Source organism: Falco punctatus (genome assembly GCF_963210335.1).
Source record: "Falco punctatus genome assembly, chromosome: 9".
NCBI lineage: Eukaryota > Metazoa > Chordata > Aves > Falconiformes > Falconidae > Falco > Falco punctatus.
In genome coordinates this window covers 8,309,238-8,321,771 of record NC_137589.1, presented here as the reverse complement: position 1 = coordinate 8,321,771, position 12,534 = coordinate 8,309,238, and positions in this window count along the sequence as shown.

Sequence of the window (12,534 nt, the reverse complement as noted above, 5' to 3'; positions counted from 1 at the left end):
GAAATCTGCAGATTTTTATCTCGTTTCCAAGCAGGCACACTCTCATTCCTAGCGTGGCTTCAATTGTCTAAATTTGCTGCGTGACTGTCAAAATGATTCAGGACTGCCTTTAATGTGTGTTTCAGAATCTCGTCGATAAACACTTTAATTTTAAACATCTCATGTAAATCCATAAAACAGCATGATCTAAAATTCCAAACAAACTTATTAATGAAAATTTAAATATGCATGTGTTACGTGGTTTACGGTTAATTATATAGCAGTATTGTCTCATATACACCTTAATTAAATTAATTATTGATCAGTGCACTTTCTACTGATATTTCATTAACACACAATAACTGTCTCTTTATATCTGGATGAAGTTTTAATTAATTAAAGTGTGTGGAAGTGCAAAGTTAAGGAAACAGATTCAACAGCAGAATCATTTAAATCACAGTGACTGAGTAAGAGTAAGCATGTTAATTACATTTTTAAAAAAGAAGAATTATCCATGAAACCACTTTGGCAGTTTAAAGTAATTGATTTAATAAAGATAACGGTAATTTCTAAAGGATTACAGTGTAACAGTAGTAAGTAAATTTGTCTGTGTGGCAAAGTAGGAGAATTTTTGAAATGTTATTGTTATACTTGTACGATTTATATCCTTGGTTTATTTCAGGCAGACTCTCATATTTTAAGCAGCATCATAGAATTCTAAATATGTCATTATTACTGTTTATTTTCACACTGATCGGCTATGAGCTATTCCGATAGGTTGATGCTGTAATTCTCACATGATCTGGCAAATAATTCACAGTACTTTTATGTTGTCATTAACTGCCACATTTCTTGAGTTAAATATGAGCCCTGTCACTTGAAAGTCAGAAAGCTGATTCTAAATTTCTCAATTTCATTAGCAATTGATTCAAATCACTTCCATAAAAGAGCCTGGATTGACATATGAATTGCAGTAGTTCCACAGTTCAGTGATTAATTAAGCAGGCTATCAGGCTCACGTTCAGCTATTTATTAATCTTAAAATTCTCACTTCGTTATACAAGGCTTTCCAATTATTACATGTTATTACTGTATTTATCTTTTCTGAGTTTTGAAAAAAGTTAATTGGTGGGGGAAAAGGATTACAAACTGTTTCTGATCAGCAAAGCTGCAACGTCAATAACAATAATTTATAGGCAGACCTGAAGCAGTGGCAGAACTCTGACAAAGTGCACTGTGAAAGGAAGTGTCAACATACAATAAAAGTACACACGTATTTAAAAAACGGAAAGTAATGTCAGCATGTGATGTTCAAGGCATATATGGTGCAATAGTCCAGTTTATACACTTAGGCATGTGCTCTGTGCTTGGCTGTATATCCTTCATGATATGCTATATAATCTGAAGGTAAACATACATAAACACGCTTCTGTTGTCCTTGCCGGTAAGAAAATTGGGGCAGAAATGGACTTATGCTCAACCACACAAAACCCATAAACAGGAGATAATATACAACAGAGTAGCTTGATGATTTGACATCAATTTATTGACTTGAAAATAAAGTTAACTTTTAATTCCTTGAATAATACAATCTGTGTGGTTTTGAAGAAGGAATCAATAAATGTAGTTCTTCTACACCTGGATTCTTTCAACTTCCCTTTTCTTAAAAGGATGACGGTGGCACAGTGCCTCACCTAAATGCTGAGAGATTACTCCACTTTGTCTCCTTCATTTAAGAAAGTATCTACAGAAAGAGAGAATCCAGAATTCCCCTTTGCTAATGCCTGGTGCCAGCAGGCTTCTCCTAATACTGTCATTGACGTTACTGGCTCATTTTATATATTCCTCTTAAATTTCTCCAGATGTAAACAAAATTGATCTTGTAGGTGCCAACCTCAAGGAAAAGCTTAATCAAAAGTTGCGATTAACAAGGAGGCTCAAATATTTAATCTTCTCTTAATGCTTGTGTTTACAGAACTGCTTTTAATTTAAGGCTGGGTGCTTGTGAGGGAGAAAAATAAGGTGGAGTTCTGAGCCACTTGCAGAAACTTTGCGCATGCAACTGTTCTGCTTTTAAGTGCAAGCCATAGCTGTGCCCCAAGCATCATGTGTAGCAGGGCTTCAGATCTTTTCTGGATGCTTAGGATTTGTATGAAGTAACGACATCTTACTATTCCAGGAAGAAATAGAACCTACTCCTTATCTTAATATGCTGAAATTATGCACAAATATTATTCCTGTTTCATGAATGATTTGAGCAAAGGAAACTGAGCTTGTAACATATGTGGGTCATAACTGGATTGAGCAGTTTCCTATGACAGACTTCTATAAGTCTATGAATCAACACAGTTTGGGTTTGGTTCTGGGTTTTTTTCCTGTCCTTTTCTTAATTTCTCAGACAATATTCGAGTTATGTTCAGTTAATTATTCCAAAAAGGAGTTCGCAGTTTATGTTCTAAAATGAGTGACAACCTCTAGTCCCTAGTTAGTTCTAAAATTGACATGTCAAGTGTGTTACACACATGGTGATCATCTGCTGACTGCTGAAACTGCTATGCAGTGACAGAAACAATGCCCCTGTCACGGCACTCTCCAAACTATCAAGCTGCAACAAGGTCTTTTACCATCTCATACCAACACACTCTTCACGCCAATCCCTCTGCTGCCTTCTCATCTTGCCTCATCAAGGGCCCGCTCTCTCTTCTCTTGCTTCTTCCTTGGCTGCTCTCTCTTCATTGGCTCTGAGCCACTTAACAGAACCAGCCACAGCTGCACCTTATCTACATTGGCCAACCCGACACCCCTGAAGCCAGCCCACAGTTGTATATTATCAATGCTAATTAACTCAGCTTCATTCCTCTACATGCCCCGAACTGTTTGCTTACTAGTTTGAACAATACACCTGCAAGTCTAAGACGTATGTTCAGCTTCTCAGATTATTGAAGAAATTAGCTATGAATAGCAGCTATTGCATTAGATACTGTGCAAACACGGCAGAGGGAAAGAACCCTTCCACTGAAGGCTTTGGGGTTTAAAATGCACAGGCAAAGATCAGGGAGTGGGGATGAAGGAAACATGCAAGCAAGTGTCTTAACATATCTCCACTTCAAGACTAAGTGTATTCTCAGAGCAGCACAAGAAGCTGGGGGGGGTTTTGCAACATGACCACTTAGGCTGGACTGACAAGTTTACACATAGGCCAACCCAAAACTGTCAGATGATAATTAGGTTCTGTCAATAACCTCAGAGACAAATTCAAGGGAGGGTCCTAGAGGTGAAACACTCTATGCCACCATGTGTTCATTATTACACTAAAGCTCAAGTGAGAATTATTTCTTTGTATGACCATGAATCCATAGACTATTAGTATGGTAATGGGACTCAAAGCACAAAAAAAGTTAGGATAAAAAAGAATTTTGTTACCTGCAATTAAAATGATTCCATAAAAGAAAATAAAAATCTTCACAATCACCGAGCAATCAAAGCATCTTAATCTCATGAAGAAAAGCAATATTGTTGTTTGAATTGTAACTTCATTTGGTGCCACAATCAAAATGCAGATCCATGCTGCCCATCATATACCTATTCTAAGATATAGTCTTCACTTTATGAAACTGTGCAATCCAAAGCTGATCTCTTCTATCAAGAAAGACCCAGGGAGATATGGGCATTCCATTGCACGGTATAACTCCAGAGGTCATTGAAAATGCCTGCCTAAATAGGCCAATATAGGATAAGAGTCACAGAGAGCTGAAACAGCAGGTCCACAACAGCAGGTCATACCTGAATCAGCAGAACTTAAGTCCCAGTAACAGTCCAGAGTACTATCTGCTGAAATTGGATTTTTTTAATCAAGTGCCACAGGCGTGTAAGAGCGTAAATCCCATAGACTTTTAGTGTCAGTTATGCTCCTAAATGCCTTAAGCAGTTTTGAAAATCCCACCTTGGACTATTCTGTCTATTGGCTGTTCTAAAAAGCACCATATGTGGTTTAATAACTAAGCAAGCTGAATTTCAGCTTTTCATCTCAAGATGTCTTCTTGAGAGAACAAATTGATTTTGTGGATTATCGGGTTTAAGCTCATGAAGAGCATAGTTATAGGTTCCTAGCAGCTTGGGTATCTGAACACTTAAGTAGAGCTATGCTGAACAGACTTACCTGCTCAGGACTGGAAGTCCCACAGCATCAGTGATTTCTTTCTGTACCGTTTTTGGAGCAGAGCAGGCAAGGCTGCAGTGAACTGGATGGCTCAGTTATATGGTTGATGCAGCTTTATGCATCTCTAGCATTTCACAACCAGTGACGGAGTCATGTTCACAGAGGAACAGATTTCTCCATCTGCTATGATTGCAACAACTTCAGTAAAACTTCCAGACATTACTTTTACTGAAATGGAGATATCAAATCAATGTCTTTCCACAGTCAGAAACTTTCAGGTGGACTCTTTCCCTTCTACCTCCTAAGTGAATCCAAAATTAGGCCCATTACATTTAATCAAAATTCAGCAGTGTGAGTTATTTGACAGCCTCAGAGGATGCAAAAAAAAGAAGAAAAAAAATCAGCTGCTCATATAATTTAGAATTACAATGATTAAGTTTGTTTGAAAACACAAGGTATAAATTCACAGGTTTTGAAATGTTACAAGAAGATACATATGGTTAGCTTCAGGTGTCAAAGCATAGTAACAATGCCTACAAGATTGTCATTTCGACCAGCTACATCCCATGAGAACTAATATAGCAGTTTCATTTAATTGGTCTATATACATTATTCATGGGGCATAGCTTTGTGATAATTCTGGCATTCATTAGAAGAGAAGCGGCAGTGGGTTTTCTCACTACAGAACACACAAAATTGAACCTAAGTTACTCTGTCTTTCTAAATGTGAGCAATTACAAGAGTTGTAATAAAGAACAAACTGGCAAATCTTTAAGGGAAAAATGATAAAGAACGGGTTCATTAGTCACAGCAGAAAAAAAATTCTGAAAGTAGTGGAAAGCTCCAGTACAACCCAGGACCTTCAAGGACTCACCTTGCACTTACTGGATACTTGTGCTCAAAAAGGAATACATAGGCATGAGCATGATGATCCCATCAGTGCAGTCTCTCTCTTCCTGCAGCACTTTTCACCACAGAGAGGTTCAGAGATGTTGGTAGGGCTTCATAACACCATTGGCTCCACCTATTGCCGGCTGGAGAGACTTCCAACCACTGTAAGTAATGTGTGGTTCCTCAGCCTCTTTAGTTTTCTACAATAATGCCAAGGTATCAGAAAAAGGGACCAGGAAATGTGCTGCAAATTGTGCTAACTTTGCTTGACTTTTCTTAAAATAATCGATATATTAACATGGCAGACACCCAGAAATGGAAATTGTAGTAGTATAAAATCGATCTAGCCTTGAAGATGCACTTGTAAGCTGATTGAAAGTAAAGATGAAACAAGATTGAGACTAGAGACACTTGTTGGTCCTCATGTATCAAAAAGCTTAAAAGAATTCTTTTTGACTGAATATATATTTAAATTAATGACAATGGGTTCTCTGCAGCTCACAGAGATCACAATCATAAACTGTTACTCCGACTACTGAAAAGTAAATGCTTTCTTTCCTCAATTAAAATACAATATTTCACAATCCTTTACACAAACTTGCCATGAATATTTTAGTGCATAATATTACATCTATCATGGACATGTGACCTACCTAGGGAAATGCAAGATCAGTGCACACCTCTATGCCTTATTCAAAGACATTTTACATGAGTCTGCAACTTGCACACAATGATCAAACATGAGTAAGAACTGGAACACACTCTGGTTGTCATAAATTGAACTGATTGTCACCTAAATGAGAGTTGGATTTATAAGAAGGCATTAATAATGAAATACTTTCTGCATTCCAATATAAACATATGTCTAGATCACAGATGGTAATCGTCTTAAGTGTTACAGTCAATTGAGTGAATAATGCACTCTATAACAGGGTTAACAGATGAAATGGAATTTGTAGTTGTTAACTTTTACTAAGAAGTCTAGGAAAACTTGCATGTCGAAAAAATATGCAATAAAAATGACTTCTCATATTTCCTTTCTATAGAGGAGACAGAGAAAGAAAAACGTGTTTGGTTTAAATGGGGGAAGGGGATAAGGAGAAGTGATTTGAAGTCTGAGTGCGCATCAAGAATTATGAGATACACATTCCCATCAGCGATGTAAAACAGACTTAGCTGTACTTACTGCCACTGTCAGCACAATCAATAAATAACATTTTCTGTGACACAATGCGATGAACTCCAAGCCGCAGTATCAGCAAAGTCTCTTTTCCTTTCCTTGCTGACAGGTGTACCACTCTGCTCTGTGGTAGAGTACACAGAAAAATTCTACAGGCTGCTACATCCCAACAGAAAATGTGAAAGGCCCATCACAAGATGACAAGAAAATGTCTGTTCTCTAGACTGTGCAGTTCATAGACATAGCCACAAAGTCACCATACTCCCACACCACAAAAAAATTCAAAGTGCTGCCAAAATGTGTTAGTAAAACTACAAGTAATTAATCTAAGCAAGTTTGCTCTTAAGAAATGTAGAATATCACAAAGAATTGAAAATATTCTCTAAAAGAGGCTTTGAAAGACAGAACAGAAAACACTATACTCCTGTGAAAGCTCTACTAACTTACAAAGATGAGGCAATTGAATAGCAAACAGCAACAAACAAAATGGTAAAGTTGTGAAGGAAACAGAACAATGTAGTAATGAGACATTAGAATTAATAAATCAAATAGTATTACTTAGACATGTTACTAAAGGAAAAAAACACACCCACAGCTGTCTCTCACATATATAGAATATGATTTAATAACCTCAGAAGGAGTATTGCAAAAGGATGGAATAAGAAAACATTGAAAATTTTGTGATTTCTCAAAAGCATGCAAGCAAAGGTAGAAACACAAATACCAATTGAAAAAATTGAGTTTGATGTGCCTATTAGTTATCCCCACTGACACTGGGGGAGGAAAGTGAAGTCAGGAATGCTGCTACAAGAATTATACTAACTCTTGACTTCAAATATTGTTACAGCAGACCCTTGGCAATCTGAAATCTACCCAGAATACTTTAAGGCCTCCTGCTTGAAAAAACAAAGGTATTATATACAAAAAGTTATCTTAAGGTGAGAAAGCACATGTGTTTCTTCCTTCTGCTGCATCCACAGCTGCGGATGTTCTGCTAGACCCCAAATACATTGTCACCTGCCTGCATCACCCAGGGTCCTGAGCTATGTCACACCTACCATGTATGCTGGCAACTACCCCAGCACAACTGCTGTTTCATGAGTGCAGTCCTCCTCACTTTCTGGACACCTGTTGGCATTAGGTTTAAATAACCAAATACAGGAAAAGACTGAAGAGTGCATGACCTGTCCTCCTGCAAGGAAAAAACAGTGTATTCACCCTAATGACATATGAAAAATACCTTGAAGAGTATGAGCTGAACTACAGTCCAGATTCTGGATGCCAAATTCTACATAAGTTTTTGCATTAAATACAGCTTGGGCTGTCCCTTTCCATAAGCGAAAATATCAAGTGTGCTAAAGGAATCAAAAAACTTGGGAAACAAAAAAGGGCATCATTTTGAACAAAGAAACAAAAATAAACCTCTGTAAAGTAACGATTTTTTATTTTATGCCAAAAGACACTGTGAGACCTAAGTCTGTTCCTTATGACTTCCTAAAATGCTTTCCCACTGCAATGCTAATTATGGCAGGTCTGGTACATCTACAAGCAATAGTTTGTTTATATCCTCTCCTTAAAGTAAGTAAGTAAGCAAGCAAGTAAATAAATAAATAAATAAATGTATAAATAAAATAATAAAAAAACCTACAAAAAAACCAAAAACCCAACTCACTGTTAAACTCCCCTTAGCTAAATAAATGCTTTATGTGTGCCAGAAAAGTTACATTTTCAATGAAATATTCAGAGGAATAATAGCTTGCATTCTTACTCTCCAAGACATCCACCTAACTGCTAACAGATTAATAATTTCCCAATTGCCTTCAACAGAACTGTCTTTGGGAAATTCTTCTTTTCTGTGACTACTAAATGAAGTTAAATTAATACAGAATAATAATAAAAGCCTAAACAAATTATTTGGAAGAGCTGGGACTTCTCTGTGCTGCACAATAGGATGCCGTCATATGAAGCATTGTATGGTTTTGCCTCATCAGAAGTACAATAGGTTGGAATGGAAAAGATCCACAGAAGGGAAATAGAGCTTCTGAGAAGCGTGATGGAACATACATCTACTGAAAACTGGCAAAATTCATAGCTATTCAGCTTGGACAAGTTGGATAGCTACAGGATACTTGATCGCAAAGAGCAAAATGAAAACTGATCAGATTTCAGTTTGAGAGTATTTGGTGCTCTGCTATGAGAAACAAGAGGAAACATCATAAAAGAAAATTCAGAGCCAATTAAATCAGGTTGTGTGCAACACAGCTGGCATAATCTTTATATCTCATATATCGTAAAATATTGCTAAAAATGTTAATCTTGGTATAAGGAATCTTTTAATGCTACTAGATTGGCAATTGGAACTTCTGATAGAAAATTTGGAGGTACTGGTTTCAGCAAGCAAGTACGTTCTCATCAGGACTGTCTGGGCATCGGTCAGAGAGTGGTGAGCAATTTTGTTGTGCACCATTCATCTTTCTTAGGTTTTATTTCTCTCTCTGTTTTTGTTGCCTACCTCTTAGTTACATCATTATCATCATCATTATTATTCTATTTTATTTCAAATATTAAACCGTTTTTACCTCAACCCACCGGTTTTACCATTTTTTTCTGATCCTCCTCCCCATCCTACCTGTGTGTGAGAGCTGGCAGCTGCGTGGTATTTAGTTGCTGGCTGGGGTTAAACCACAGCATTGGAGAAACCAGAAATCTAGTGACTATTGAAGTCTCACCTGAAAAAAATCGTTACAGTGGTCAGCAACAAGCAGTTGCCCAAATTGGAACTAGTCATTACAGCTAATGAAAATTCTGGCATACCGCAAGAGGGGTTTACTTTGGAAAACCTCTGTTGTTTTTTCTGTGGCTTCATGTTGAATATTTTGGCCCTGTGAGATTACATATTACAGACAAAAATAATCATCTCAAACGGCCACTGAAATTATAATAAGTAGCTCACTGTCATGCCAGTAAAAACTTATTCATCATTCTACATTTACAAGTTATTTGTCCAATCTGTTTTTAATTGTATAAACCTAGCTTCTAACAGTCAGACTGCATATATGGTCTAATATATCCCATCATAACCAGAAACGCCTTAGTATCTAGTGGCCTATTTTCCATTCTCACCATTTTTTATAGTGGCACATAACCTGGCACATCTTATGGCTGATCATGCTTTAAAAGGACACCAGGGGAGATGGAACAGCCCCATGAATACATGGCACAACAACAGTCTACTAAGGTAGAACAGACATTTAGAACAGCTGAGACATGGCAAGCAAAACATACAAGAGCTGACTCATGCCTCAAAAACAAAAACAAAAAAACCCCCAACTTTTTAACACAAAAACGGGTTTTGTACATTTGGGGGAGTGGGGTGCGAAGATTTGCAATTCACGCCCAGTCCAGACAAGTTCACAGCTTGACTGTAGGAAGAATCATCTTCTCATCTTCCAGACTCATTCAGATTCAAGGCAGCAGCTGGTCTACTTTCAGCCTGTCTTACTTGGCACATAGTGTCAAGTTATCTTTTTGTCAGCCTAGCCTTAAAGTTCACACTTTGTACCTAATAATATCAAATGATTCACCAGTGCTTTTATTATATCGTTTTAAACTGTACTAACAGCAAGACTGTACGAAGGGCAAAAATACCACAATAGAATAAGGAAGCTTAATGGACAACTTTGTCTTGCTGTTTTCCTAGACCTTGCCTCTCCTCAGCCAATCCATCCTGAAGTTTCTGTTGTCAGCTTTTGGAGATAATTTATGAAGTATGGAGTTCCAAAAGATTAGTGCTTAGCTGTCACAGCCTAGTCTTTCCACACAACACTAGTCATACAACCAGTGGCTTTAAAATTGCAGCAGAAATTTGGTGATCCCGAATCCATGTATTCTAGTCAAACACAGGAATCAACTCTACAAGAAGGGTCTCAGTGAGTAAAACCAGAGAAGTTTTTCATTAGAATAACTAGAATAGCAGAATTCATTAGCTGTGCTAGAGCAGAACCAAGTGGTCCCAGGGCCAGCCTGTTATACAACTTTACTGGCTGGTTTAAAGGGGAGCAATAGCCCCTTTCATTGCCCCTCTAAATATCAAGCTGTAATGAGGATTATCATGTAAGCCTACCAGGAAAAGGCTGAGGCAGATTTTAAAGATGCAGAATGAAATTTTATCTGTTTTCAGATCTGGATTTTAAAATTCATCTCTAAACACAACCATTTTGCATAAGTCACCAATAGCTTGTTCATAGAAGAAAACCCAAACAGTATAAAGAGGCATCCTTGAAAAGGATCCAGTTTTTCTTAAAAGGACAAAAGGTTAACGTTATAGGGAAAAAAATGTCACACAAAAGTTTTCAATTTCGGCATGTAAAACCAAAGAACTTGATCAGATTAGGGAGAAGACTTTTAAGATTAAACTGAATGCTTAGCACTTGAACATCAATTCCAAAAGGACTGCATCAAAAAGATTGGTAAATGTTCATTAGATCTTACATCACTACTAAAATGAAACACAAACACACTGAGTGGTTAACCAACAAATTAGAGTTAGGGACACACTGCTTTACTTTGACAGGTAGAAAAAGTCTCAAAAATACCTTGACATTTGAGGTCTCACAAAATTAGCATTCAGGAAAAGCTTCTTCCAAATGTAAAAATATCCACAACAGGTCTTGAAAAAGACCAAAGCAAATTTTAGTAGATAGGCAAGTAAAAAAAAATTAAGCCTAAAGGGTCTCATTCAAGAGTATGTCTTGGAGAAAAAAAGGCTCATTACACTGCTAATTTCAACGTCATTAAGTGCTATTTTGACTGCATGCAGTATCCCTCTCGGCTAAATCAACATTCTGATGCCATATAGGTGTTCTTCAATTATGCTGAGCTATCACTTTGAAATATGTTTCAGTTTTAACTGATACAATAATCCCACATTCACTCAGTCTTTAATTTGAATTGCAGGTAATGCAATACAGATACATCAGACAACATACTGTCTACTCGCAGTTGTACAGTGAATCTTTTCTGGAGTCTGTAATTTTAATATTTATTTAACGGAACTCCACATAATCTACTTCAGCATAGTACATGTTCTTGTCTTTTCCTGTCTGATGTCACTGTATAGAAAAACATGTTTTATTTAGTACATGAGACATATACATCTCACACACAAATATATTTATAGATGCATAAGATTAACCCTTAAAGAATTTGAAAATATGGAATACTACTAATTATATTTATTTAACCCATGAAGAATTTTAACATATGGAATACAATTGCTAAGATTTATTTATGCCTGGTTATTTAATGCTGACAACCTAAAGCTGTATTTTTACTAAGCAAGTAAGCGTGTGTGGCATAAGAGAATGGCAGGTTTATCTGGATCAGAGAAGGAAGAATTCCTTGATTCTATTTTCTGGTTTATGTAACAAGCACCTGCCTGTATATTGGGCTGAATGCAGAAGATAAAGGAACCATTTTTTTGCACCACTCAGATAATTTCTTCTGTGTAATGGAATCAAGCACACTTCTGCACCTTTGAAAGTCAAGCAACAAAGGTAGTGCTTCCTTACAGTCTCACACCCTACCTAGTTCCAGAGTTTACTGACTGCAAGATGCATTTGCTAAGTAATGCTAGACTACTGCTACCCAGAATTTTCGTTGTTGCAATGAAGGACTAGAAAGTTCCAAGAGAAAAAAAAGCTCAGAATCTGAACCTGACAAATATTTTCTAAGCCAAAACTCATTTTATAAACAGTCTGGCTTAAGCAAAGAGCAGACCCTAAACCAAAGATTCTTCCTAACATAAAGAGAACATTTCCCATGTTAAGAATGACCCCAGAGGCCACCGAGAAATAGCTATAAATGCAAATACAGGAACACATATTCTGCCTCCCAAGAATAACTCTTCTCAAAAGATTTTGGTAAATTATATACTTTTTGAAGGATTTTTCCCCCTCTATAGAAAGGGAAATGTAATCATAACCATCTTTGATATTAGTACGTTTGAAGTAGTTAATCAATGGGAAAAACCTTAGATGGTTTTTATTTTTGGTTCTGGGTGATTTTACTGGAAAACCTTCCTAGCTTGTATTCTGAGAAATAAATCTTGCAAATCTTGCAAAACCTATAATTTTTGCACACTTTTCTCAAAGCAGAATGGCAGAAAGACTATTCAGTACACTGTACCATGCAATGAAGTGCTAAGAAACTATGACAGTATCTTGCCAAGAAAACCTGGAATCAAAGCAGAAATATTAATGACTGTGTGACTAGATGAAAACTGATTGCATGGTGCGGGAAATATTACTCAGTACTTTCTCAAATA